At 41.6% G+C, this 27,323-nt stretch overlaps 1 protein-coding gene and 1 long non-coding RNA gene across 5 annotated transcripts in view; one reads left to right on the top strand and one right to left on the bottom strand.

Annotated features, from left to right (window-relative positions):
• MACROD2 (mono-ADP ribosylhydrolase 2) overlaps nucleotides 1–27,323 on the bottom strand; it is a 981,328-nt gene that overhangs the window by 644,149 nt on the left and 309,856 nt on the right. The window lies entirely within an intron of this gene.
• The window catches only part of LOC310840809, a 603,259-nt gene that overhangs the window by 323,304 nt on the left and 252,632 nt on the right, over nucleotides 1–27,323 (top strand). The gene's annotated exons all lie outside the window — the stretch shown is intronic.

The following is a 27,323-nucleotide window of genomic DNA, read 5'->3' as shown; positions in this document are numbered from 1 at the left end:
GCCAGTCCTACATTTAATTATTCATTCATTGATAGTGCTTTTACATGGACTTTCACAATGCCGACCTGAGTGCTTCTTGTCCAAACCTGGAAAATATGACAGGTATGAACAATCAGCGTTTGGAAGGTCTGGATGTTTGGTACACTACTGAAGATTTATAATACTTATCAAAAGTTATTATTCCCTTGCTGCCATCCACAGCTCTGAAAAAACTCTCTCTTCTCAGATTTTTGCATTCCATTGTAAAGTTGAAAATCCTGAATTATGTTACTCCACTAAGAGGATTCGAAGGAACCACAATCTCACAGGCTCTTTCAATAGTAACCAAGGTATATCACCATAACTCAGCTACTGAATATTATTTGTATGTTGTGTATAAGCAGCTAAGTCTTAATCCTCTCCCCCATTGAAAACCAGTGGCAAGGTTTCTATTGAATTCAAAGGGAGACAGATTGGCTCTTAAGCCATACTAATAATATAGTGTAGAAAAGAGAACTGCTCTCTGTTAAATGACATGGCACAGCTTGAGACATATGCTTAGAAAACTAACAATAACCGATGGACCAGATGAGGTTGCCACATTTTCCGGAGGCTATGTTATCCTCTTAGCCCTTGACAAAAGGATGTCAGGAACAATATGCTGTACCTTCCTTTTCTGGATCACCCCACCTCAGTATCCCCCTCCTGGGTGAGCCAAAGGATTTGCTCCCGCTGCCTTTAATATGTATATTTAAAGGATCTGTGGAGGAGCTCCAGGGTGAGATGCTGGCTGGCGGCTCTACGGACCACCCAAGCAGGGTCAAGCGAGATTATGTCTGCAGCTGCCCAGACACTGCTGTGTTTGCTTCCAGCACAAGAATCTAGCATGGCAAACAATTCAATACTGTCACAGGGGGTTACTGTTTATTTGCATCTGTTTGATTTTATACATAGACAGAAAAAGAAATAAAGCACTCTACATGCTAAATAATTAGCCTTCCAGCAGAACTGGAACAGTTCAGACTGATACTGAAAGACTGCTCCTTATCTGACCGTGGAATAAAATAAGACTGCAGCTGAAAGATATTCAACTCAAGTAATAAAGATTAGCTGAATATATAAAACCGTCTGATCATTCTGTGAAACCTAGGGGGTGGATTTGTGAAATCTGTTATCTGAAATGATGTTTCTTCTCCTTTTATTCACAGACTATTTGGAAAGGTCATTGCAACACTGTGCAGCTGCATGCCAACAGTTTCAGATGCCATTGCACCAGAGTGAGAAGTTTTATGTAATGCTACATAGAATGTTCATGATCCCCCCCCCCCCCGGACTTCCTGAATATCCATTTCAGAACTTAAGAGTAGAACAAACATTCTAGAGCGATTATTTCAATGAAAGAAGCTATCATGGAAGCATAACAATGGGTCCAACCACTATAAAAATCCAGTATAGATTGATGGAATAATTGTGCATGATTGCTGTGTGGAGTGTTAATCAATTTTGCTTTTTAACAGAAAGCAATAAAAAATAAAAAAGCAATCCAGAGAATCCTTTTAGGCTCAAGCAGCTAGCAAAGCTGTTTTAACTCTAAAAGTACCTCTCTGTTTTCTGTGCTCATAAACCTGCAGGGGCTTATGTCACCATAAACTAGAGAATCTCTGAGATTCACAGCACTTTAGAGTCTAAGGTCATAAAGGGGCAGGGATAATGTTAAAATGATTTTCTATAAAAAAAATCATAGCCACAGAATGCTGTGCATCTCTGAGGCTATTAGGCTTATTGTGAGATGGGATTTCAGAGGCATTTGCCTTTTTAAAATACTTTATCTAAACAGATATGATTTGAATTGCAGTAAATACCACCTCCTGGATGCAAACAAATGTTGTAAGCTAGACAAAACAGTCATATGTGCACAGAAGTATTCTCACTTGGATAGTTACACCAGTGCTCAGAGATTATGGAAATTGTACTCCAAAACCTCTAAAGGGCAAGAGATAGCAAAAGGTCTCTAATATCATCAGATACCTAAATAACCTATGTTAAGGAGTTGAGTGTGCATATACACAAATTGAAAACCAAGTTAGAAAACTGAAAATCATGTTAGCAAGGCAAGATGATAACAAAAGAACACACCTTGATTACCGAAGCAATAAACACGTGAACAGGCAAATGAGAAAAGTACTCTTAAGTCCTGAGAACTAGGCCAACTGCCATATAAAACATGCCTGTTTCAGTACTACTACTTGAATGTAAGAGATGAAGTGTAATGGTAAAAAGGTAAAGGTAAAGGAATTCTGGACGCTTAAGTCCAGTCAAAGGTGACTATGGGGTTGTGGCGCTCATCTCGCTTTTCAGGCCAAAAGAGTTGGCATTTTGTCCACAAAGAGCTTTCCGGGTCATGTGGCCAGCATGACTAAACCGCTTCTGGTGCAACAGAACACTGTGACAGAAACCAGAGCGCACAGAAACGCTGTTTACCTTCCCACCACAGTGGTACCTATTTATCTACTTGCACTGGGGTGCTTTCGAATTGCTAGGATGGCAGAAGCTGGGACAGAGCAACAGGAGCTCACCCCATTGTACAGATTTGAACAGCCAATCTTCCGATTGGCAAGCCGAAGAGGATCAGTGGTTTAGACTACAGCCCCACCCACTTCTCACTCAAAGATGACCACTTGTATAACATGTATTTTCTGGGCATGTAATAAAAGGAAGATTGAATACGCCAACTTCCGAAACGTCTATTATAATCTAGACAACGTTCTGCCATATAAACATGGAATTCCACATAATAGTTGGCACACAAGCAAACAAGCAAATGAAATAAATAATATTCCACATAGTGCTAATTTCTTCCTTCCGTGTTCCCTCTACTGAGGAATTTTAAAATGCAGTTTTAATTTGGGAAGGCAATGGAGTGTATCTACCTGCTGGATCAGCTGCCAGCTGAAAAAAGGCTGATAGAAGCATGTTCTGGATGTTGTTAATTACACAAAAATGGTTCATTAATCTTTAGTGTCAATGCTGCTTCTGCAGGGTTCTGCAGCATACCCCTTGTTGGATGGATTGTTGCGCATTTTGTATATTCATTTTGTGAGGAACTGTGACACACCCACTCACAAATGAGCACTTCAAGCACTTGATACATCTACTCATATGTACAACTACTCATTAGTAAGCACCCCAGAACATATCTATCCTTAGGCGCATGTGGGCAAAGTGACAAGCTGCCTGGCACATCCCCTCTGGAAAACATCTACTCGCATTTACGAAGATTTTCATAAGTACAATCTAACTCCAAAAGTAGATGCTGCCCAGAAAGATCACACAACCATCATGGACATGCTTGGGCACCCTTGCCCTTAAAGCACTATGCAAAGCTACCGAATTTATATTAGAAACTTGAAGTCATTCATTTATCAAGGAATGTGCATTAGTAACGACAGCATGAAACAGTCCACAGTTCCATGCTAGCTAACTTTTTTGACAGCTCTCTCGGACTGACCTTGGCCAGAGTGGTGCTGTGCTGTGGATTAATATTCCATTTGCAATATAACTATTCCCGTCACGTTAAGTGTCAACAGGTTAACAGAAAAGGTTAGACAGCACTTATTATGAAGTCGCCAATATGAGTGATTTTCAAGAAGCTTGAGGTGCCGTATAAAAGCAAAACATTTTGAAAGCAAATTATCATCCACACAAAATGCAAGTGATTTATCCTCTGGTGTTAAATTATACATAGTACACAACCAAAGCATGACAGGCAAATGGGATACATTGGAAGGGACAATCTGCTTTTAGCACTGCCAAACACTCCTGTGTCTCTCTAAAAAGAGATAATCGCTGTCATTCAGCTGCAGACTCCCTATCTTCTCTATGGTTGCAACCAGGTTCCACACATCCTTTGCAAATGACTTCTGAAAACCACTTGTTTGTTCATGATGCGCACTACAGTAGTACCTCGGATTAAGAACTTAATTCGTTCTGGTGGTCCGTTCTTAACCTGAAACTGTTCTTAACCTGAGGCACCACTTTAGCTAATGGGCTTCCCGCTGCTGCTGCCACGCCGCTGCCGCGCGATTTCTGTTCTCATCCTGAAGCAAGTTCTTAACCCGAGGTACTACTATAATTCCTTCATTATTAGCACACTTTCACACATTGCATTTAAATTCTACCAACAGAAAGCAGTAGGATTATTTGCAATATCAGCAGCTCGTCACTCTTTACAATGGCGTTATTTTGCTCATGTGCACGGTCAGCAACAACAGCTGGTAACAGGCAGTGTAATTCAAGGGCAACAAAATGGTCCAATTGCTCAGCAATAGATGAATTTGTTTTGGCAATATAAGAATGTTATGTAAGTGATCTATAAGCCACCAAGCATAATTGTGATGGTCAATACTTTAAAATCGGGAGGCTACTTTGGAAGGGGACTCTTTATAGAATATCAAATCTCTGTCTCATAGGCTGCATTTACATATCATGGTAATCCAACATTCTTGACTTAATAAATCATACTGTATGTCAGGACGTGGGGAAATGGCTTGTTTTGCCCTAACAAACCATGGCCAATAAGTCAACATTAATGAATGAAGAACAATGCTGGCTAGCAATCATGGTTTGTTAGGCTAGAACAAACCAGGATCCTGGATTCGGATGCAACGCTGAGCTATCCACATCCTGGTTTGTTTATCTATCTGTGCCAGGGGAAGAGTGAAGAGGAATGATCAGGATGCATGGAATAGAACACAACTTGTCCATGTTGTTGTTTAGTCGTTTAGTCGTGTCCGACTCTTCGTGACCCCATGGACCAGAGAACGCCAGGCACCTCTGTCCTCCACTGCCTCCCGCAGTTTGGTCAAACTCATGCTGGTAACCTCGAAAACACTATCCAACCATCTCGTCCTCTGTCGCCCCCTTCTCCTTGTGCCCTCCATCTTTCCCAACATCAGGGTCTTCTCCAGGGAGTCTTCTCTTCTCATGAGGTGGCCAAAGTATTGGAGCCTCAGCTTCACGATCTGTCTTTCCAGTGAGCACTCAGGGCTGATTTCCTTCAGAATGGAGAGAGGTTTGATCTTCTTGCAGTCCATGGGACTCTCAAGAGTCTCCTCCTCCAGCACCATAATTCAAAAGCATCAATTCTTCGGCGATCAGCCTTCTTTATGGTCCAGCTCTCACTTCCATACATCACTACTGCGAAAACCATAGCTTTAACTATACAAACCTTTGTTGGCAAGGTGATGACTCTACTTCTCAAGATGCTGTCTAGGCCTGTCATTGCCCTTGTCCCAAGAAGCAGGCGTCTTTTAATTTCGTGACTGCAGATGGTGACAGCAACCTGTCCATATGATTTCTTAACACAGCATACATTTGATAAGATATGAATTTTCCTTTTAAGAGAACTGAATTTGACCTTTTTCTCATTATTTTTATTAATTTTCCAAATTATTACAAATCAAACCAAATCAAATTAATTTAATACAATTTCTTAAAATCAGGTTTCCTGCCCCTATACCAAACCTAGATGGCAGCCATTTAAAAAATCAAGGGCAATAACTAGAATTGTGACCTAGAGGAAGACGCTGCAGACTGTGAAGCCAGAGAGGTAGAACATGGTGTTTGATTTCTGCTTGAAACCAAGGCTGTGGCTATAGAAGAAACAAGACCCCTTTGGGATATTGATGCTGTGAACCCCTCCATTCAGGTAGTTCAGGTTGCATATACGTGTAAGGAAGCCATATATCATAAAGACACCACAGTTTCCACTATGCCTCATTTCCAAAAGGAAACACAAAGCCTGGGTAAGCACTTGCTCACAGATTGGGGTGGTGTGCAATAATTCTAACAACCCCCAATACCATCTTTTGAACTTTGGGGTTCTTGAATTTATCTGTTTGATTTATTCAAAGATGTAATGTGTTACCATAGATCTCCATTGTTATTAAGATTGGGGTTTTTTGATAAACAGTTCTTTAAAAACAAATTTCTGCACACAGAAGCATCAGTTAACAAATGTAATTAGGTAACTTCAATATGAATATCCACAAGAAAACATCCAATTAAGCTGTACATTTTGATTATCTCAACCAGCATTGTATTGGCAGAGCAGTGACTGAGTCTCATTGAATTCCAAGTGAAGGAAACTACATGGTTGGCATCCATCTGTCTCAGGAGAGATATATAATATTCCCTAGGCGGCACATTTTTCCTAAAATATTTTCACAAATGTACCTTGCTACTTCCAGAAATCTTTTTGCCTTAAACGTAATCTATATTGTAACACACGGTTGATCTTGAGGAGGATGGGTACATAATTCATCTTGTTGCAGGGAGGATGAGAAGTGGAGACCTGGAATTAAATGGAGGTCAGTTTGTAAACTGAACTACATTTAAAACCAAAGGTCTCTTTTGTAGCAAGCAACTCATTAATTCAGTGTTATATCTCCATGCCAGAGAAGCTGTAATAATTATACTGTGTGAAACTATTATGTCCACACAATAATTACATCAGAAGCAGAAAGCACACACACTGCACTTTTTACATCAGAAGCAGAAAGCACACACACTGGACTTGATATTAGATCTGAAAATGGGCAAAGCCCCCGGGCCGGATCTAGTCCCTGCTGAGGCTATTGTTGCGCAACCGAGGTGGTGGGCTGAAATTCTGGCCAAAGTCTTTGATGCAATTAATTCTACGGGGCTTATCCCTAGGTCATGGAAGGAGGCCGTGATCGTACCAGTCCATAAAAAGGGTCCCCCTGCTGACCCAGAGAACTATCGGAACATCAGCCTTTTGTCTATCATCGGGAAAATCTATGCAAAATTTTTGCTGTCTAAGCTGTCCCATTGGGCATACGACTCAAATTTGATTGGCCATGAGCAAGCGGGCTTTAGGAACAATTATTCGACCACTGACCATATGGTAATTATGTATCATCTTGCCAGAAAATATTCTGCCCCGAGTTGGGGGCGCCTATGTGTCGCTTTCATAGACCTAAAGGCCGCCTTCGACAGTATCCCAAGAAACTGTCTATGGAAGAAATTAGAGAGATGGGGCATAGATAGAAGGCTGTTATGGCTTATAACCCAATTACACCACGGGTCGTCGGCTAGAGTGAGAACTCACACCGGCGGGAAACCTATCCAACGAGGTCCCAATAAATAGAGGAGTGCGCCAAGGCTGCATTTTGGCCCCACTCCTCTTCAACTTATTTATTAGCGACATGAAGCTCTTTCTGAGTGAGTCTCAAGCCAACATTCATGCCCCCCGCCTAGCTGATTTTCGCTGCCCTCTGCTCCTATATGCCAACGATGCAGCGATCCTTTCCTACTCTAGAGTCGGTTTATGCAGAGCTCTAAAGATTTTTGCGGCTTATTGCAAACTCAAACATCTGACAATTAATCATGGGAAATCTAAAGTCCTGGTCTTTACCAGGTCTCGGAAAACTTACAGCTGGAAGTTAGATGGAGTCCAATTAGAACAGGTTTTCAAATTTAAATACCTGGGAGTCTTTTTTCACTACAACCTAAGCTGGAAGCCACAGATACAGTATTTACTAAACAAAGGGAAAACAATACTTTATACTCTACTCCAATTTTTTGCGGCCGACGGAGCCTCCCACATCCCTTCTGCATTGAAGGTGTACCACGCAAAAGTGGTTTCCACCCTCTGTTATGCTGCCCCGCTCTGGGCCCCAGGGTCCAATTTAACATCGCTGGGGACATTGCAGAATCAGTTTCTCCGTCGCCTCCTGAAACTCCCCATGTGTGTGAGCAACGCAGCCATACGTCTGGAGTTAAGGATTGCATCATTGGAGACTGTCATCTGGAAGCGAGTCTTTGGCTATTGGCTGTCCAGCTGGCATAGGCTTCCCGACCATTACCTCTTTCAGTGCCTCTGGCGGGATGACTTTGTTAATCCGTGGGTAGGAAAAATCCATGCCAAACTTCTGAGCATCGGAATTTCCGCAGCATACTCCTTAAAGATGAACCTACGCTCAGCCAAAAGCCTTATCGAGCAAAGATTAGCAGACATTGAAAATCAACACAACCTCTCCAGGGGTGGGGGTGTCTGCTCCCCCAGGTATCACGGAATAACCCCACCACTTGGCCTTCCATCATACATGTCATCTCTTTCATCTGTACCACACCGACTTGCATTTATTCGTGCAAGGTTCAATGTTTTTCCATCGAACCTGCTGAGCCACAGATTTTCCAAGGGTTTGGTGTCTCCGCTATGCGAGTGTGACGGGAAAACAGTTGAATCTCTTCCACATATAATGTTCAACTGTCCCCTACATAGCATAGCCAGGACTAAGTTCCTGGGTCCTGCTTTACTGCGCTTGGTTGGCAGGCCTGTTGAGTCACATGCCGCACTGCTTTTGCAGGATACAGATCCTTCTGTAACTCTGCAGGTGGTGAGATTCCTGAATGCGGTTATCTCACACACAAAAACCACCAAAAAACAACAACAACACCAAAACTAATTGGACAGTTATGATGAGAGTGCATGATGGATCTCGTCTCCAGTTTTCCTTTTTCTGTGAACCGTCCCTTGGATCTTTCCGGGCCCCAAGCTGTATTTGTCACTGCTCAATGACCCATCCTTGCATCATGGTGTTCACCTTCTGTTGTTAGATATATTGGTCTTTATGCTTCTGTGCTTTTATGTTCGTACATACTTTATGGGCTAATAGCCGTATAAATAAAGAAAAAAAATTGAATTCCAAACATTGAAGTCTGGATATGTAATTTTGAAGACAAAAATAATAAAATTATATATAATAAATAAAAGAAAAAGAAAAGAAAAATATTGCTTACAAATGCTAACCAACCTGTTTTGAAGTATCCTTCATTTGCACTACGACATTGTTATGAAAATTCAGCATCGTGGTTCTCAGTGCAACATCGCACAGCTCTGCTAAATATCAATATATAGTTTGTGTGAGAGTTTGTAAAGATACAATCAAGGCTCATGATCAAAGATTGGTTCAATTACTTATTCATTTCGTCTTAATTCTACTTCTGGGATTATGAGCCTTTCATACAAATTTTCTTCCATGTAACCAATTCCAATATAGGCTTTGGGTCCATGACTATATTCCCACAAGTTATACATTAATAAATATGCATCATTTCCATTCACATAGTCTTCACCACAGGTAGGGTAGAGTTGTTTGTAAACTCATTATGGTGTGAGAAACTGATTAAACTGTTTTGAATAGGGAATGAATTCTATTTCTTTTCTTTAAATTTATTAGGCAGATTTTCATTGATCTTCTCAGTGACTGCTAACCAGTGAAGGATGCAAAAACACATTTTTGTTCTTATATAAAATTGAACTCAATATGATTTTTCTGCTGTGTTACGTCAATGTAACCAAATACAGCTATAATTGCAGACTAAACAAATATGCACCCTCTTCAATATATTCTCATTCTTATAGCTGCTAAGTTAGGCCGTGTAGTAACTATACATTCTCTCTCGGACAATCATTAACAAGGCAGGGCTGGAACCCACCTTATTTAATTCCCTAAGTACCTGGAAGCATGAGTGCAAAAAAGTGAACTAAAAGGCTTCTTTTTAAAGACAAGCTATTTATGACCTCAATTCATCAAGCTATATACTGACTGCATGAAGAAATGTGAAACGAACATTTAATTACATTTTGAAACCAAATAATTGCTTTGTGAACTCATTTTCCTCCTTATTTAGCTGCAGCGATCTAAGCTCAGAAATGTATGATGTTCCCTACAACAGATGGTGACTCTCAAAGCATCTAAAGCAAATTGCTTGCCTGTAGCCTTACACAGATTCAACACCTCTTCCTGGAGAAATGGAAAAATCAAGGCAAGCAAAACAGCATGGCACCCAAGGCTTTCTGTATTTATCATCTTACTCTGATTGTGTGCCTTCTTACAACATGGAGTTTTACTTACAATAATATATTAACAACATTTAAACTTGCTTATCCACCTGTTTCTGTTACACCCAACACTGCAACATCACAGGTGGGAATATGATCTGGCACTGAAAATAGGAAGAAAAATCAGCTTCTGTGCCAGTCCCAGACTAGTTTGGACATGTCAGAAGCCATCATTCAAGAATCAGAAGTGGACCACAGGATTACAGGCACTCTTTAAGGCTCATCGCTTCAGTGCTCCAACCGAGGTCAGTCCTGCACATGACCATTATTGATTACACCTAAAATTTATCTAGGTAAGATAATTGGGTTTCTTTGATTTTTGGAATTCATCTTTTACCACCTCTGGCACTGTCGTCAACAATGGTTAATGCTAGGTGCATCTGGCTTAAAGCTTACATTAAACTCCTATTTCAGATCATGATTAAACAGGAGTCTGTGTGATTTGTTGGTGAGGTCAGTGCCAATGTCACCCTTTAGTACAATTATGGCTGTGTACACATTACCCTAGGGGACGCGGGTGGCGCTGTGGGTAAAACCTCAGCGCCTAGGGCTTGCCGATCGCATGGTCAGCAGTTCGAATCCCCGCGGCGGGGTGAGCTCCCGTCTTTCGGTCCCAGCTCCTGCCCACCTAGCAGTTTGAAAGCACCCTTAAGTGCAAGTAGATAAATAGGTACCGCTTCATAGTGGGAAGGTAAACGGCGTTTCCGTGTGTGCTGTGCTGGTGCTGGCTCGCCAGAGCAGCTTCGTCACGCTGGCCACATGACCCGGAAGTGTCTCCAGACAGCGCTGGCCCCCGGCCTCTTAAGTGAGATGGGCGCACAACCCTAGAGTTGGACACGACTGGCCCGTACGGGCATGGGTACCTTTACCTTTACACATTACCCTTTGTGGGACGCAGGTGGCGCCGTGGGTTAAACCACAGAGCCTAGGACTTGCTGATCAGAAAGTCGGCAGCTTGAATCCCCGCCACAGAGTGAGCTCCCGTTGCTTGGTCCCTGCTCCTGCCAACCTAGCAGTTTGAAAGCACGTCCAAGTGCAAGTAGATAAATAGGTACTGCTCCGGAGGGAAGGTAAATGGCGTTTCTGTGTGCTGCTCTGGTTTGCCAGAAGAGGCTTAGTCATGCTGGCCACATGACCCGGAAGCTGTACGCTGGCTCCCTCAGCCAATAAAGTGAGATGAGCACCGCAACCCCAGAGTCGGCCATGACTGGACCTAATGGTCAGGGGTCCCTTTACCTTTACCTTTACACATTACCCTTTAATACAGCTCCATTGTGCCCCTGCCACTGGTGTTTGAAGCAGATTACACATGACATTAGCCACAATCCATATGGCTCCAATACTTTGAGATATACTACTGTTTGATGCGTTTCCCCTCAAATCAGCTTCCATCCGATTTGAAAACCATGGTTAAGCTAAGGTGTGCAGGTTTCAAATAGACATCTTCATGAATCAGAGTTCAGGTGGGATTCAGGCACAGGAACACAAAACCAGATAATGTGCACCAGTTGAAGACATCTCCACCTTTTCTTTAGTGTGCACAGAAACATAAAGCTGTGCCTTGAAATGCAGTGGGCAGGGAACAATTTTGCTGTGTTTCAAGCCACTAACATGCACATCACCAAAGACACTCTCTCTCCAGAAAAGATGTGGTGGGAAGTTAGCTCCCAATATGTTAATCATAGTTAAGAAGGCGTCAACATTATACCTGCACCAGCTCTTTATGATACCACCATTGTTTCTTTGGGAGACATCAGTTGCATGCACCAACTCTCAGAAGCAGAAGGCATATTTTAATTATTATTATTTTATATTTCATTATTTTTAGGCCAACATTTTTACTGGGGTGTAGAGAGTCCATGTGTACACACTGCACTCGCAAACACTTGGCAGTATGTTGTGGGGTGCTACTTCGGAGCACCCTAACATTTGGGTTTGGATGGTTGCAGGGAAGATGAGAAAACCCTGAACAAAACAGGGATACCTTATCCCGTTCTTTGGATCCCAGCCCACGTCTGTAAGAACCAATTGTATTATTTTGATAATCGTCAGTTATTGTCAAAACAGCTGATTGCAACAACCCTTAGGGTACTGGCAGGAAAACTAATTAGAGGTTTAGTAATTTTGCATGTATGTATTCTACCCCAAATATGCACCTGGCTACATGTGAACTTTTTAGGTCTCTGATATCAACTGCATGCATTTTAAGTATCAAGGGTCCCCTTAGCTGCAGCCTAATACTAGGAGGGAGAGAGAGAGCAAAACCACCAAATAGTCTAGGTTTGTGTCCCTTTTATATTGCCAAACAACACAATTACTAGCATCACTATAAATGTGCTAGACACTCTCTTGAGGCAGCCATGTTCTGGTCACTATGACTCGAGCACAAATCCCAGGTTGTCATTGTAGTGGGAAATAGACTTGCTTTGAATCTTTTCATTAAGTAGCCACTTATAAAGGGAGATTCTGGAGCAGGCTGACCTGCTGAACTGATTAGCAGACTTCCTGAGCTGAGCATAAAAGCATGCCCTTCTGATATGAAACAACACTCTTCAGCTAAAAACTCTTGCAACACTTCAATTTGAGTCCCTCTTGATTATTTGCTTTGAAGATCGGTGCATCATGCATGGCACTGTGGAAACGAATGATACTTGAGATGGGGTACTTGAAAAGAACTACAGTCTGGGAAATATTATAAGGGCCTGGATGAATTTCCGAACTATGAAAGTCTTCCTCACTTTCATCCAAGCTTTCCCACAGGTATTCCTCTCTGGAGGGCAATACTGCATCATTTTTTATCATTAAGTGAATATTCCAACCAAGGGAGAAAGATCATATAACAGTAGCATTCACAAAAGCAGGATTAGTTTTATGGGAGGATATGTTTTATGAAAAATCTCAATTGCCTAATTTGGTATCTGATGATAGCGCTCTTGCCTTCACTTAATGGTAGCATTTTATAACTGATGGTTTGCACACCTAAACACGATAACTTAAATTATTGAGATTTTGTGGGTCTTTCAGACCTATGCAAATAATTAACTGGATCACAGAACTACTAATGCTGAGACCTCTGAACTGATTGTTTGCATCTATAGGTAACAAAATCTAACTTAGGTGTGGCCCTCTAGATGCTGCTGAACTACAACTCCCATCATCCATGGACATTGGAATTGCTTGCTGTGACTGATGGGAGTTGTTGTTGTTCAGCAATCTGGAAGGCCAAAGGTTCTCCACTCCTGATTTAACTTGAGCAGCTTCTGCAATAGTTTTGGATAATAACCTGAACTTCCTGAAAAAATCTGGGCAAATAAAATACTGTGCAAAGTTTACAACTGGAAGATATTGTGAAAGCAAATAAAATGGCAAATAAGCCACCAGCCATACTATTTATCTACCTTTATTGCACATAATTGCATTAAAGGGATGTTGTTGTGGTTGTTGTGGTTGTGGTTGTTGTTGTTGTTGTTTTCTGCAGGTACTCAATGGTACACAGTACCAGCACCCCCCCCTTTCAAATCTTGGAGAGTGTTAGGACACACTCTTCCACTGCTTCCCAAGACAGACAGATGCCAACAACAACAACAACAACCAAAACTAAACTCAGATCCTGATCCAGCTAAATCCCAGAGATTTCTATGGACATGCTTAATTCTTCCATTGAAATCAATGGAATGTCTCAAAGTTTTGCTGAAGGTGCCACTTGTATGCAATATTAAGACCTATATAATTGCAAGGGTATTCACCTATATAATTGCAAGGGCAGAACAACTTCTGCTTCTGCATCAGGACTCCCCCTTACTCCCCCTTCACACATTTCCCATTCTATCCCCAGATCTGTTCCGGAGGGTAGGTGGAACCCCTAAAACACATGGGACGTGCAGGAGGAGGGGAAGGGGAAAAAACCTTAAGCTGACAATATGTTCACCTTAGTGCTATGTTGCATTTGACCCTATATCATGGGACATCATCCTTTTTGTGGGGCCAGCAGGCATATTTTTAGAATTTTGAGAAATTGCTAAAGAAGTCAGTAACACAATGGCTGCTGACAGGGTGTGATGTAGCTCAAAGGGGGAGCGGCAGGGACATCACATATAAAACAGCAGATAAAGAGGCCAGAGCACAAAACAGTGCAGGTATGCCCCCATCAGTCAGTCACTCGATCACAGGCGGGGAGGGGGACGGACGATGTACCTACATCAGTCAGCACCATGTCCGGTCACAGAGAGAAGCTCTTCACCTCTCCTCTATTCAGAACAGACAGAAAGATGGACATCGAATCCTTCCTTCTAGTGAAATATATGCATGTTAAAGGACCACGTTCAAGGTACGGGAAGGCTCAGCCAGTGCAAAGAGTAACTGAGCAGGGAAGGCAAACAGTCTCCTGCGTATTGTGGATTTTTGAAAGGGCTATTTATTGAGACCTTTTGTGGGTGCCACAGAAGGTACGAGCAGGTAGTGTGATTCCTGCAGACCTCACACTGGTGGCCACTAGTCTATATTATTAAGCTTCTACGAAGGGATTTCACAGCTTTAAAACAACATGAAGCGTTTTTAAAATGTTAATACCAATGTTAGAACAGAAACAAGATTTGACCACAAACAGTATTTTGGAACATTCAGAATTTCAGCTGGATTTCCAAAATCAGTGTAATATGGTGCCTGGATACAGAGAAACTTTGAAGCAGAATATTCTTTTAAAAGAAGGTTTCTGTTTGGCAGATCATCAAATAAAGGTCTGAAGCTTTTTGTTATCCAAAGCAACACTTGAAACAGAGAACATTCTGAAATCAATCCTCACATAACATAATACCAGTTCCATAGGGTATCCCTTTATTACTTAGGAGATGCAATTTCTTTCCTGGTGCTTTGCTACCTGTATAAATGACAAGTAACAAGATAAACCTCAGGTTTACTTAAAATCATGGCAATTTAACTTTCATTTACAACAAAAAACTGAAAATACCCTACATGCTGAAAGTCGAAATATCCTATATCTGATGCCTATGAAAGTTTCATTACTATGTCACTCAGTGGTATCGCACATGGCAACTGCTGCCTCTTTTATTCAGTTTGTGTGTCTGACCATCTTTCTTCAAGCAGCAATTTCTAGGTGGTACCAGAATCTGATACAGATCTGCAAATGAGGGCTGGGAAAGAGCTACTTGTCTTGTTTATCAAACTTTTTCATTCTAATTGTATGTAGGTGCTAACATAACATCAATTTGGTAACATATTAAAAGGTATTAGCAGATCTGTTAAATCTACATTTCCAGATTAACAGAAACAAAGAGATGGCTGCAAAAGTCCAGGTGTGTCTATCTGGCCCTTGAATTGTTTTTGCCTGCCACTCAAGGCATAAAAATGACTGCAGCAATATCCTGTTCCCACTAAATGTTGTGAATCACCATTCACTTCCTCAGGAGCCATGTTTTGACTAACGTAATGAATACTCTAAGCCAAGGCAAGAAACAGAAAGCAAGTGCAGGCTGAATGCTGCCTTTTATTCACTGAATCAGCTACTTGTTTCCAACACTGAAAGCTTTCAAAGTCTACATAGGTGTTCAAAAGGAAAGGTAATAGATCTTCTCATCTGTTGAGGTTGGTTATGTGGCTGAGTCTTGACATGCTTTATTAGAATTCAGCAGACTATGTTTAATTAGACCATAGAGTTGAGCTTTGCCTGTAACGATGATCAAGAGCTCAGGTATCACAAGGCTCTCAGAGTCAATGAGATAAAGCCACGGGTAGTCAAGATGGTGCCACCCCCTGTCATTGCTGGACAACAGCTCCCGTCATCCCTGATCTTTTGACATGCTGGCAGGGGCTGATGGAAATCATAGTCCAAGAACTTCTGGAGGGTACCACACTGGCTTAAAAGGTAAAGGGACCCTTGACCATTAGATCCAGTCGTGATCGACTCTGGGGTTGCGGCGCTCATCTTGTTTTATTGGCCGAGGGAGCTGGCGTACAGCTTCCGGGTCATGTGGCCAGCATGACTAAGCCGCTTCTGGCGAACCAGAGCAGCGCACGGAAACGCCGTTTACCTTCCCGCCAGAGCGGTACCTATTTATCTACTTGCACTTTGACGTGCTTTCGAACTGCTAGGTTGGCAGGAGCAGGGGCCGAGCAATGGGAGCTCACCCCGTCGCAGGGATTCGAACCACCGACCTTCTGATCGGCAAGTCCTAGGCTCTGTGGTTTAACCCACAGCGCCACCCACGTCCCACACCACACTGGCTTACCCTGCAATAAATAAGTAAGCAAACAGCAAGAATGAATGCAACAGAGGCTAGCCATGGATAATGCATTTGTATACAATCCAGTTGTCCTTGACAGTCCCAGCTCTCTGGTTCTTGTCTGTGGTAAAGCACAGTTTTTCTCCTATTTTGCTGTAGGTGCATTCTAGGGAGTGCCTTGTTAAAATTGTTAATGTGTAGTGCTAGAATTATGTTGCTTCTGGTTTTAGCCTCTTCCCTGGGTATCTACAAGTTAAATAGCATAGGGCTAATATATCTCATCTTTAATGCACATGCATGCAGATGCATGCCCATAAACACAAAATGTAACATGAAGCGCCACGTACCATTTTGTACACTGTTGCTGATAAGACGTATTTTGAAGTGCTGGTGATAAATCATATTACAATTAGGCATTTCATTCTTAATGAGAAGAATTTTGCTTTTACATCTGTGAAGGGTCAGATATTGCAAGGTAAATCAATATAATACAGAGTGGATTAACTTGAGCGTTCAAGTGATGTACAATGGGGGTGGTGTGTGGGAGAACTTTTGGCAGTGCGAATATGGTATTATGAGTACATTTTTCACCTGCAAAATGTAGCAAGCACAAAATGTGAGATTGTACAACAACTATACTGCCTGTATGCTGTTGAAGTTTAGGCATGAACCTTAACTTGAGCAATTTCAGTCCTTTTTAAGAGTAAGAGTAAATTGGTAAGATTCTAAAATGGCAAATCACTTTATACAGAAAATGTACAATTATCCTTCATCTGGATGAATGCCTTGGTTTGTCTGTTCCTTGGAATAGTCACAGGGAGTCTATGCAAATGAAACTATCATGAAACTAAAGCTGACAGTCCAAGTTACCAGTACCCAACTAGCAACAAATACTATCCACATAACAACAGAGAGTTGGAATGAACACATTATTACTAGATTTTTCAAGGGAAAAGTTAAAAACAAGGCAAAGGGGGGAGAAGGCATTAAGGCTACAATCCTAAATAACTCCTATTTACTAGGGAATAAGAACCACTGGGTTCTGTGGGACTTACTTCTGAATAAGCATGCTAGTTATTGCATTACATATCCAACAGAGGGGGGCAAATATCCCACAATAATAGACAAACAAGCACTATTTTGCAATTTGTGACATATTATAGATTTGAGTGGATGGTAATTTATAACTGTAATCCTTTGCCTTTTGACAAAGCCTACTGGCTTTTGCCACATTGTTTTAAATGACATTTTAAAAAAGTTATCTGCCTGAACACTCCAAGAGAGAGGTGAAAGATACTGCAAAAGTTTCATCAGGTCACAGGGCAGACTGAGTAATTCTTTCATTTCAGGAGGGTTTATTTTTTGACCCACAGCGTATGGCTTTTGTTACTAGGAGACCATGGCCCTAATAAAAGTGCCCAGATGAATGTGATACTGTGTCCTCTGCTTCACTGCCAACATTACTCCCTTCCATGTAGAGATCTGAGGTGCCTAGAGAACTCGGTGCATACCACTGTGCTGATGGGATATGATGGGGTTTGTAACACACACCACCGCTGATGTTTTCTCCCTTTCATCTTATCATTCCCCTTAATGGTCAAAAGGAGAGGTGAATACATTTCATTGTGTAACATTTAACTTCTCAGTAGTCTGTCAATCATTCTAAAATGCGGGAGAATTTTAGATTCTATAGTATTTTCTTCTTCTTTTCAAGCAGCCATAATTTTATTTTTTGCAATATTCACTTCCATTACATGGGAACTATTACAACAAACAATACACAGTAGTTATGATCCACATGTAGTTAACATATAAAGTTTTCTTTCTTATTGCAGCAATTAATCCCATTTAAATGCCAGTTTTGTTAGAAATAAGTTAGATGCAATTTCACTTCAATTTAAAACATTAACTTTACATTGCCCTAACATTAAACAGTGAAACATACAAATAACATAACTGATGTTGAAATGTTTCGATTTGGCACTCAAAATAACCAACACCCTAAAACAATAATAACCTGAATGTAATGTAGACTCAATTTACAGACACTTAAGATTTATCACAGCCTAATCTTTTATTTCACTCTCATTGTTTGACTAGGGTTTGGGAGACCAGGGATCAAACATGAAGCTCATTGGATAAGCTTGCACTAGCCACCATTTCTCACTCTAACATACCTCACAAGGTTGTTGTGATGACAAAAATGGGAGGGACAGAACCATATATCTCATCTTGAAGCCCTTACAGATGGAATATAAGTGTAAGAAATAAATAGTGATTAAAACATTGATCTTTTTTCATTCATTTATTATATTGTTCTAACGGTTCTCTCTCTACAATTTACACATATATCAGAATTTCAATGGACCATTTCCTCATATATATTTTTGCCACCCCATGTTAGGAAACAAATTCTGCTTAAAAGCAATCCTAGCTTATTTCCACTTTCCACTTTCCACTTCCCCTCCCTTATTGTTATGCAGCAGCCAAGGAGAATCCCTGCACCTCCTTGTTGTCATGGCCAAGTGGCAAATCTAAGAAAGCCTTGTAAGGGGCAGGCATTGCAAAGCTGCACTGCAGACTGATCACCTCGGCCATTGGAGTAGCAAAGTGGGTTCCCCACTTCAGGCATGCTTTAGTCAAGAGGAAGAGTATGCTAGCTCTGCCTCCCCAGGTCACCATTTTGATCACTTACCGTAATTTGGAGAGCACCCTATGTTGGAGGGAAGCAAAGAACATTGTTTAGATGTGGAGGCTCCCCAGTTCAGAAGATTGCATTCCAATTTATGGAGGGAAACTGGAACAATGATTGGGGTAGGTGAAACTATTACACTCTTTTCCCTGTGGTGTTTACTTTGCAAGACTAGGTAATGCCTGAAGTAGGGCAATAGTCTTCTAGAGAACAACCCTTGCCCTGTGTGAAACAGGCTTTCCATAGTTTCTGTATGTTGATGGCAGCTGGGAAGCACACAAGTCCCCTACCCCACTCTAAGGCTTATTTGTTTGGTAAGACATCCCCAAAGAAATATCAGTTTTGTCGCTTAAAGCTCTAATTTGTCTGCATTAAGAACAAGCAGCTTCTCACTCCTCATGGGCTTCTGATTCTGCAGCTAGACCCCTTTCCCACAGAAAGTTAGCATCACATGCCACATACTTCTAAGACAATGCCTCTGCTGTCCACCAGTTTTCCCTCAGCAACCATTTGTAGCTGCATATATCATTACCTGCAAAGCACCTTGGTGGGAGCAAAGGGACTGCTACCCTCCCAGAAAATTTTGCTGCTACGAAAGTCTAAAAGTGTAACTAGAGCTTGATCCCTGCAAATTCTCAAGAGCACTGACAACTACAAACTCAAATTTTGTGCATCAGCAGTGAAGCATTTCACATGTGATTGAATGTCATGTGGGATATGCTCAGAGCTCACCTGAGTGGGAGATTCTGCTCCCCATTTGTCTGTGAGAGCCACATTGCTAATTGCTGCAGTTTATGAAAATACTTGCTGCTCCAGATGATCACTTGTTATCTCTGCTTCCTTGATTAGAAAATTGATTAACGAGCCCTGACTTTGTAAGTGTTTATACTAAAACCTCTAGATTTTTCAATAAACCCCATACGGCTTAGCTTACACAGCTGTCAATTCAGGTTGCTGCTCAGTTGCAACAGTATAAGCAGCAATTACTTTTGGCTAGGGACGCGGGTGGCGCTGTGGGTAAAACCTCAGTGCCTAGGGCTTACCGATCGCATGGTCGGCGGTTCGAATCCCAGCAGCAGGGTGAGCTCCCGTCTTTCGGTCCCAGCTCCTGCCCACCTAGCAGTTCAAAAGCACCCCTAAGTGCAAGTAGATAAATAGGTACCGCTTTATAGCAGGAAGGTAAACGGCGTTTCCGTGTGCTGCGCTGGTGCTGGCTCGCCAGAGCAGCTTCGTCACGCTGGCCACGTGACCCAGAAGTGTCTCCAGACAGCGCTGGCCCCTGGCCTCTTAAGTGAGATGGGCACACAACCCTAGAGCCGGACACGACTGGCCCGTACGGGCAGGGGTACCTTTACCTTTATGTTACTTTTGGCTAGACCAAGAATGCTGAGATTATACCACAGATTTATACACAGAACTTTCATCTTTCTGGGAAATGGCAAGATACTCAGTTGCCTGTTAATTTAGCATCCTGATTCTGCTCCTGGCTGGCTGGCTGCCCTCTCCCATATCAATATGCTGCAGCAGTTAGCAACCATTCGCTTGCTTGGTGCTCAGAGGCACACACCCGCTGCCTCCATTGTCACCTTCCAATTGTCACCAGTAACAATGAGAATTCTCTCTTCCATTGGTCACCCACTGTGGCAACCAGTGATTCCTACTGGGAAAATGGTACATCAACCACCACTGCATGTTTGAACAAGAAGGGCTGGGAGTTTTTTGTAAAACATATTGCTACGATGAAAGGAGAGTACAAAAACAGCCCCACCATATCTGTGTGTTTGTACACACATGGGGCCACATTCTCTTCCAGGGCCAAATGCCAGCAATGGGCAAGGTAAGAGCCAAAAGTGAGTAAGGCTAACCACACCATAGATTCACACACACACACACACACAGACACACACACACACACACACACACACAGACAGACACTATCTATCTATCCACATCCATCTATTTCACCCCCCTTTCCCCACCTCTCTCCCCAGCAATAAATGAGCATCCCTCACAGAGGCACAAAGAAAAAGAAACTACCAAAGGAACTGGAGCTACTAGACAGCTTTCTGCCAGCCCAACTGATCCGTCCTTGTTTAATTCCTCATGGAATTAAATTTCACAATCTCTCAGGAGAAACAGTCAATGAATGAAGAAGGGTTGCTGCCAGATTCGTAAAATAATCTTTAACAAACTCAGCTTATTTAAAACTTAATAACCTGCTTTACCCCCTCTAAAATTGTGAACAACCATCACTAATCGATAACAATACTCAAGTAAAGGTGATGATCATTTTTTAGAATCCAACATCTAAAGCATTAAATGAATGGTCAAAATTTGGTTCTTAAAGTTGTCTATTCTGCCCATGCCGTACAAATCCACAGAAAGGCGAAAAGGAGCCACTCCTTTCTCACACCTCCTAAAAGTCTGAGTGAAGCATAAATAAACCTGATGAAGTTAATTGCTTCCTAAAGGAAAAAACGCAGAAAGACTTTCAAAGCGTGATAAATGTGGTTCGAATTGGCATTTTGTATCTGGGAGGAAAATGCTTTGGAATGCAGTATGTGTGTTCAAACCATCACTCCTTTGAGAGTTCGTGAAGTCCTTTCCAAACAACAGTTGGGTGGAGGGAAGCTGAATGTGGGGGGGAGGGAGGTTGCAGCAACAGGTCTTACATCTTCACTAGATTCTGTAAACCTCGAGTGTACAAAATGTGCACGCACAGACTTGTCTTCACAGTCAGGAACCTTGGTATTTGCAAATTCCTGATCACATGGACAGCTTTACATGGATAGGTTCGGCTTAAAGTCCAGTGAACATTTGTAGGTCAGGGTGGGACCAACTGCTGTTGTACCACCCCCAGCCCTGGGCACATTCTGGCACTCTTGAATTGTCCTCTGAAAAGGGCCTCTGTCTTCACCTGAAAATTGCTGTATTTGATATGCAGTCCACAAGCATTGAAAAGGGAGTTTTCCCATTGACTTAATGTGAATTTAAACCCTTAGGGATTCTCACAGAAAATTAAAAAACCTGAATGTGCTCTGACCTGTATAATGAAAAGCTTATACTTGCAAATTGCCAATTATCCCTAATATTTTCTTTAACAAATTCATAGAGATTTCATTAACATTCACTGTCAATTGATTCCGGGGCTATCGTGACCCTCAAATCTTTTATGGTAAAGGCCAGATACTAGGGGAAAACTGTTAAGAATATAGCTGATTAAATGATTGCAAAATGGTTAATGAAGCCCAGTGAGCGTAAAGAGATATCAATCAAGTGTCATCTGGGAGCCACTGATAGCATTTAGCCAATTTCTTTCATTTCATATTATTTTCATCTGTTTACTTTGATGTTTGACTCCTGCAAACTTCCAACAACAAGGAAAAACACCACAACTATATACTTGAGGCAAGGGCAGAGGTCATCAATCACCATTTCTACACCAAGTTACCTCCATTTAAATGCAAATGCTGGCCTTTCTTCTCAACCTTTAAACAATCATTTCATAGAAAAGCAGTTGCATGAGTAAATTTGGTGTGTGGCTATCTATGAGGTCAGTCTCTTGTCATTTGACCTCACTTTTGTAACACCATCTCATTTTAAATTCTTATGACATCGCAGGACTATACAGTATTTTTGCAGATAGGGCTTGGGCAGGATAGCAGTAATTTATTTTAACTCTGTTTTATGCGCTTAATGTAGGTATAATAATAAAGTGACTGACACAATTTTTCTTAGATTGCTATTCATTGTGTATGTTTAACATTAAGTGGCAAAACGTACACGGTTGTTTTAAGTAAAATGGAAATACTGCATTCAAGCACTTTGAACGGTCAAAAAAGTGTATATATAGGACAATGATTCATGTTGCATGGGAGATGTGATTGGATTTCCCAGCACTTTTACTTTTAAGAATGGCTGGGCGGTGTTCTAAATTTGATCTGAAAAATAGCCATGGAGTGGGGGTCTAATCCCTTTCCTGCATACAATATAAACAATCTAAATTTGCAAAATTCTGAAGCTGCTGTCAGCTGTCTGACACATGCTCATACAACCAGCAGGGCTAACAGTGGCTTCCAATAGGGTAGGGGAATTTAAATGAATACAAATGTATGGGTAGCAACGATTAAACACTGCTGTCACTCTGATCAAATAAGAGGGGTTCACGCCACACTTTTTAAAATGTTAACTTTTTATTTGAAATAAACCAGCATAGGGAGAGAAAAGCACCCTTGCGTTCCAAAATACATAGGCTTGCATCTTATGCTGCAGGAACACAGTTCCACTCTGTGACAGTTCTCCATCCTCTCCTCTCCCCATACACCCCAAATATTTCACCCCACCCTCTCTAGCACATTTTGAGGGGGAGCTGCATCAGAGAGGAGAGGGGAGGGGAAGTCTGTTGCAAGAGCAGAAATGCAGTGCTGGATACAAGCCATTGTTGTCATTTGCATTCATCTGCCTCAATGGTCAGTGGGGTGCACCTCCGGGGGTGAAGTCAAACTGCTGTGTTAGCAGCGCTGAAGTGACCTCCCTGGGGAGCACACAACCAAGAGTCTATTATAAACTCTCTTCCACAACCCAGTTATTTCTGATAAAACTGCAGGTCCCCTTTTAATGCATTTCTACATTGGTCCCATCACTTCCTGGCAAATAGAAGGGGAAGAAGGGGCAGTGAGAGATTTTACTTTCTTGGGCTCCATGATCACTGCAGATGGTGACAGCAGCCACAAAATTAAAAGACTCCTGCTTCTTGGGAGAAGGGCAATGACAACCTAGACAGCATCTTAAAAAGCAGAGACATCACCTTGCCGGCAAAGGTCCGTATAGTTAAAGCTATGGTTTTCCCAGTAGTGATGTATGGAAGTGAGAGCTGAACCATAAAGAAGGCTGATCGACGAAGAATTGATGCTTTTGAATTATGGTGCTGGAGGAGACTCTTGAGAGTCCCATGGACTGCAAGAAGATCAAACCTATCCATTCTGAAGGAAATCAGCCCTGAGTGCTCACTGGAAGGACAGATCGTGAAGCTGAGGCTCCAATACTTTGCCCACCTCATGAGAAGAGAGGACTCCCTGGAAAAGACCTTGATGCTGGGAAAGATTGAGAGCACAAGGAGAAGGGAACAACAGAGGATGAGATGGTTGGACAGTGTTCTCGAAGCTACCAGCATGAGTTTGACCAAACTGCGGGAGGCAGTGGAAGACAGGAGTACCTGGCGTGCTCTGGTCCATGGGGTCACGAAGAGTCAGACACAACTAAACAACTAAACAACAACAACAACCCCACCCTACTCCAGAGCCCCAACCTCACATGAGATACAATTAACTAAACTGACAAATGTGCTATGGAAGAAGAAAGAAAAAGGAGAGACAAAGAAAATGAAGGGGATAGATTTTCTGAGATGCTTCCTCAGCTGCCCCACCCTTAATTCTACAGAGTGGTTGAAAAACACTACCAGATACCTTCAAACCTATCCATATTCTCTCTTTTAATATAGGTCATCCCCCCCCCCAAAAAAAACATCAGGAATCTGTATCATGGACCTCCAACAAATGTGTATTCTGTTCCCTTCTCATACATTTAAAGTGTAATTCTCTGCTTCTTTCCTTCCACAAATGTTTCCAATAGGGCTTACTCTCTAATAAGTGTGTTTAGGAGTATACCCTTAATCTTGTTTGTTACAGAGAAAGGGATCAAGATTTTAATAAAGTTACATGTAATAACAATTAGACTCTGACAACAATCCTAAATACTTTCCACATTCTGAATGTGTCAGAATCCTCATCTCCATCAAACAGTAAAATAACAAAGCTAAAATGATGATTATTCTATTATTATTAAGGTAAAGGACCCCTGGACAGTTAAGTCCAGTCAAAGGCGACTACAGGGTGCGGTGTTCATCTCGCTTTTCAGGCCAAGGGAGCTGGCATTTGTCCACAGACAGATTTCTGGGTTATGTGACCAGAATGACTAAACCGCTTCTGGCACAACGGGACAGCATGACTGAAACCAGAGCGCATGGAAACACCATTTTACCTTCCCACCGCAGCGGTACCTATTTATCTACTCACAGTGGTATGCCTTCAAACTGCTAGGTTGGCAGGAGCTGGGACAGAGCAACGGGAGCTCACCCCATCGCACGGATTTGAACCACCAACCTCCTGTTCAGCAAGCCCAAGAAGCTCAGTGGTCTAGACCACAGCGCCACCCACGTCCCACGTTATTATTATTATTAACAAGGGCATTGTCTGTGTATGGCAGTTTTATGATCAGTATACATTTAATTTCAGGCAGCATACTACAAAGTTGAAAAAGTGCCAGTATTTAGAAACAACAAAGAAGACACAACCTGGAAACCCTTTCATTTATAAAGACTGTTCATTTTAAAGCACAATCTTTCATTTTCCCTAAATGCTTGTCGTCTGCCAAGTTTTTACTCAATGTTAAATTCAGCATTGCATCCTATAAACATTTTACAGCCATTGCACCTGGTTTTTATATGCTAGGAATGTCTGCAAGGAGTCTGTTTCTCTTGCACGGAAAAGACCTGTACTACAAACCCACAGCCACAATTTCCTAAATAAAGGCAGAAAATCCTTATGGTTCTTTCTGCTTTACAAGCTCAGTTTGCATTATAAATGCACAAGGTCTGCCAAAGGGAAACTAGTTTGTACCATCACAACTGTAAGCAACTGGTAATTTGAATGCCCTCAATCAAGAAACTATAGTGAAGGATTTCCAAAAAAAATTGTTATGAAAAATAATTTCTGAAATTCATGTGCCAAAGTAGCACTTTCAGGTATGTAAAAAGCTGAGAACTTGATAAATGCTCAGCATTGGCACCACTTTTCCAAAGGAAATTATATAACTCCCCTCCTATCACCACCACCAGCAGAGTAGAAACAGTTTTAATTAGAATCCAGAATGTTTTTAGACCCTTTCTTACAGAGTAATGGGATGACAGAAATCAATTCCTTTATCTTCCCTTTTTAATCAAAATTCTAGTCCCTTTTGCCATGCTTTTGATGTGGTTCTGCATAAGTGATTCATTGGAAGTAAAATGGCAAATCCTCTGCTTTCAGGAGAACATTGTAATTCATAAAGTAGGCAAGGAGTAATTTAAGTATTTAAAACGTTCGTTGGAATGTGCTTTTCTGTGAAGCCTTGGAGATTTGAGCACATGGAATTTGTATTTTTAGTCCAAGGATTATACCATTTGAAACTTGACAATTAATTAAATGAATTGCTTACCCAATCAAGTATGGAGGCAGGGGTAACTTGCAATAGTAAAACATAATGAATAATGCAAGATGATTACAAGTCAGCTAGTGATGCTCAGCAGGGTCAAATCAAATTTTAGGGATGCCTCTTAAAGTTGTAATGAGCCATAGTGTCCTAATGAGAAGTTTCACTGAATCCTAACTAATCAAGCTGAAAACTTTTCAAGACTAAACCATGAAGGAAACTGTGTACGAAACAGATTTTATTTACCATGTTAAATAACCAACTGGTTAACAAACTAGAAAATAAATCATAAAACTTAAACTAATTACTTGACTTTGAAAGAACACAACTGATAAAAGAGCTCTGAATCTGTTTTAAATCTTCCACTTATACTGCCTGTAAATCTCTGTCTTGTATGTGTTGTTTGCGCTGCAAAAATGGAACTGAATTTTATCTGTATGAAAAAAGAATGTGCAAGAAGACGCAAGTTCCTGGAAGTGAAGACTGCCAAGGGGGAGATTAATAAAACTCAGTATGACAATGCTGAATGCTTCACCGATTATTGATATAATGTGAAGACTCCTGGATGAACAGCTGACAGAGTTAAGAGCTGAGATGCATAGAACTTCGAGAGAGATTGGATCAGAGATACTTCAGACTAAAGAATGCACAGGACCTGTGGGAAAAGATGTGGATTTACCTCTGCCTGAGCATGGAACAGCAGCAGGTGATGAGTTGGGAGTAGACTGTCTGGAGGACTGACACAGACAATGGATGCTGTTGTGAGGCCAAAAGAAATAAATGGATTTAAGAGACAATTGGAGAAGGCAGAGATGAAGCTGAGAGAGAAAGGGATTGGTGCACAAACTGAAGTGAACACAGAAGAAAAAGTCCCCCTTTTCTTTAAACCAGGGTGAAAAACTGCTCACAAGAAATTTGACTGGAACCTATGGAACTGAGTATGATTTATCAAGGACACAACAAGCAAATAAGTATGGACTAGTACACTATGAAGATTTGTTGGGACCCTTGGGGAGAAAATCATCATACTGGACCGGAGAAAGACTATTTTGGACACTTAATGATAATAATAGTTGAAGAGCTACTTTTGGATGTATTGAGTGGAAAATACAAATTTGAGATGTCCACAGACAGTTTTCCACGTCATGTGGCCAGCATGACTAAACCACTTCTGGAGCAACAGAACACCGTGACAGAAACCAGAGCGCATGGAAATGCCGTTTACCTTCCCGCTGCA

This window comes from Podarcis gaigeae (assembly GCF_964106915.1).
Source record: "Podarcis gaigeae genome assembly, chromosome: 3".
In the NCBI taxonomy this organism is placed as follows: Eukaryota; Metazoa; Chordata; class Lepidosauria; order Squamata; family Lacertidae; genus Podarcis; species Podarcis gaigeae.
The sequence above is the reverse complement of the archived record's forward strand: the minus strand, read 5'-3'. Positions and strand labels throughout refer to the sequence as shown.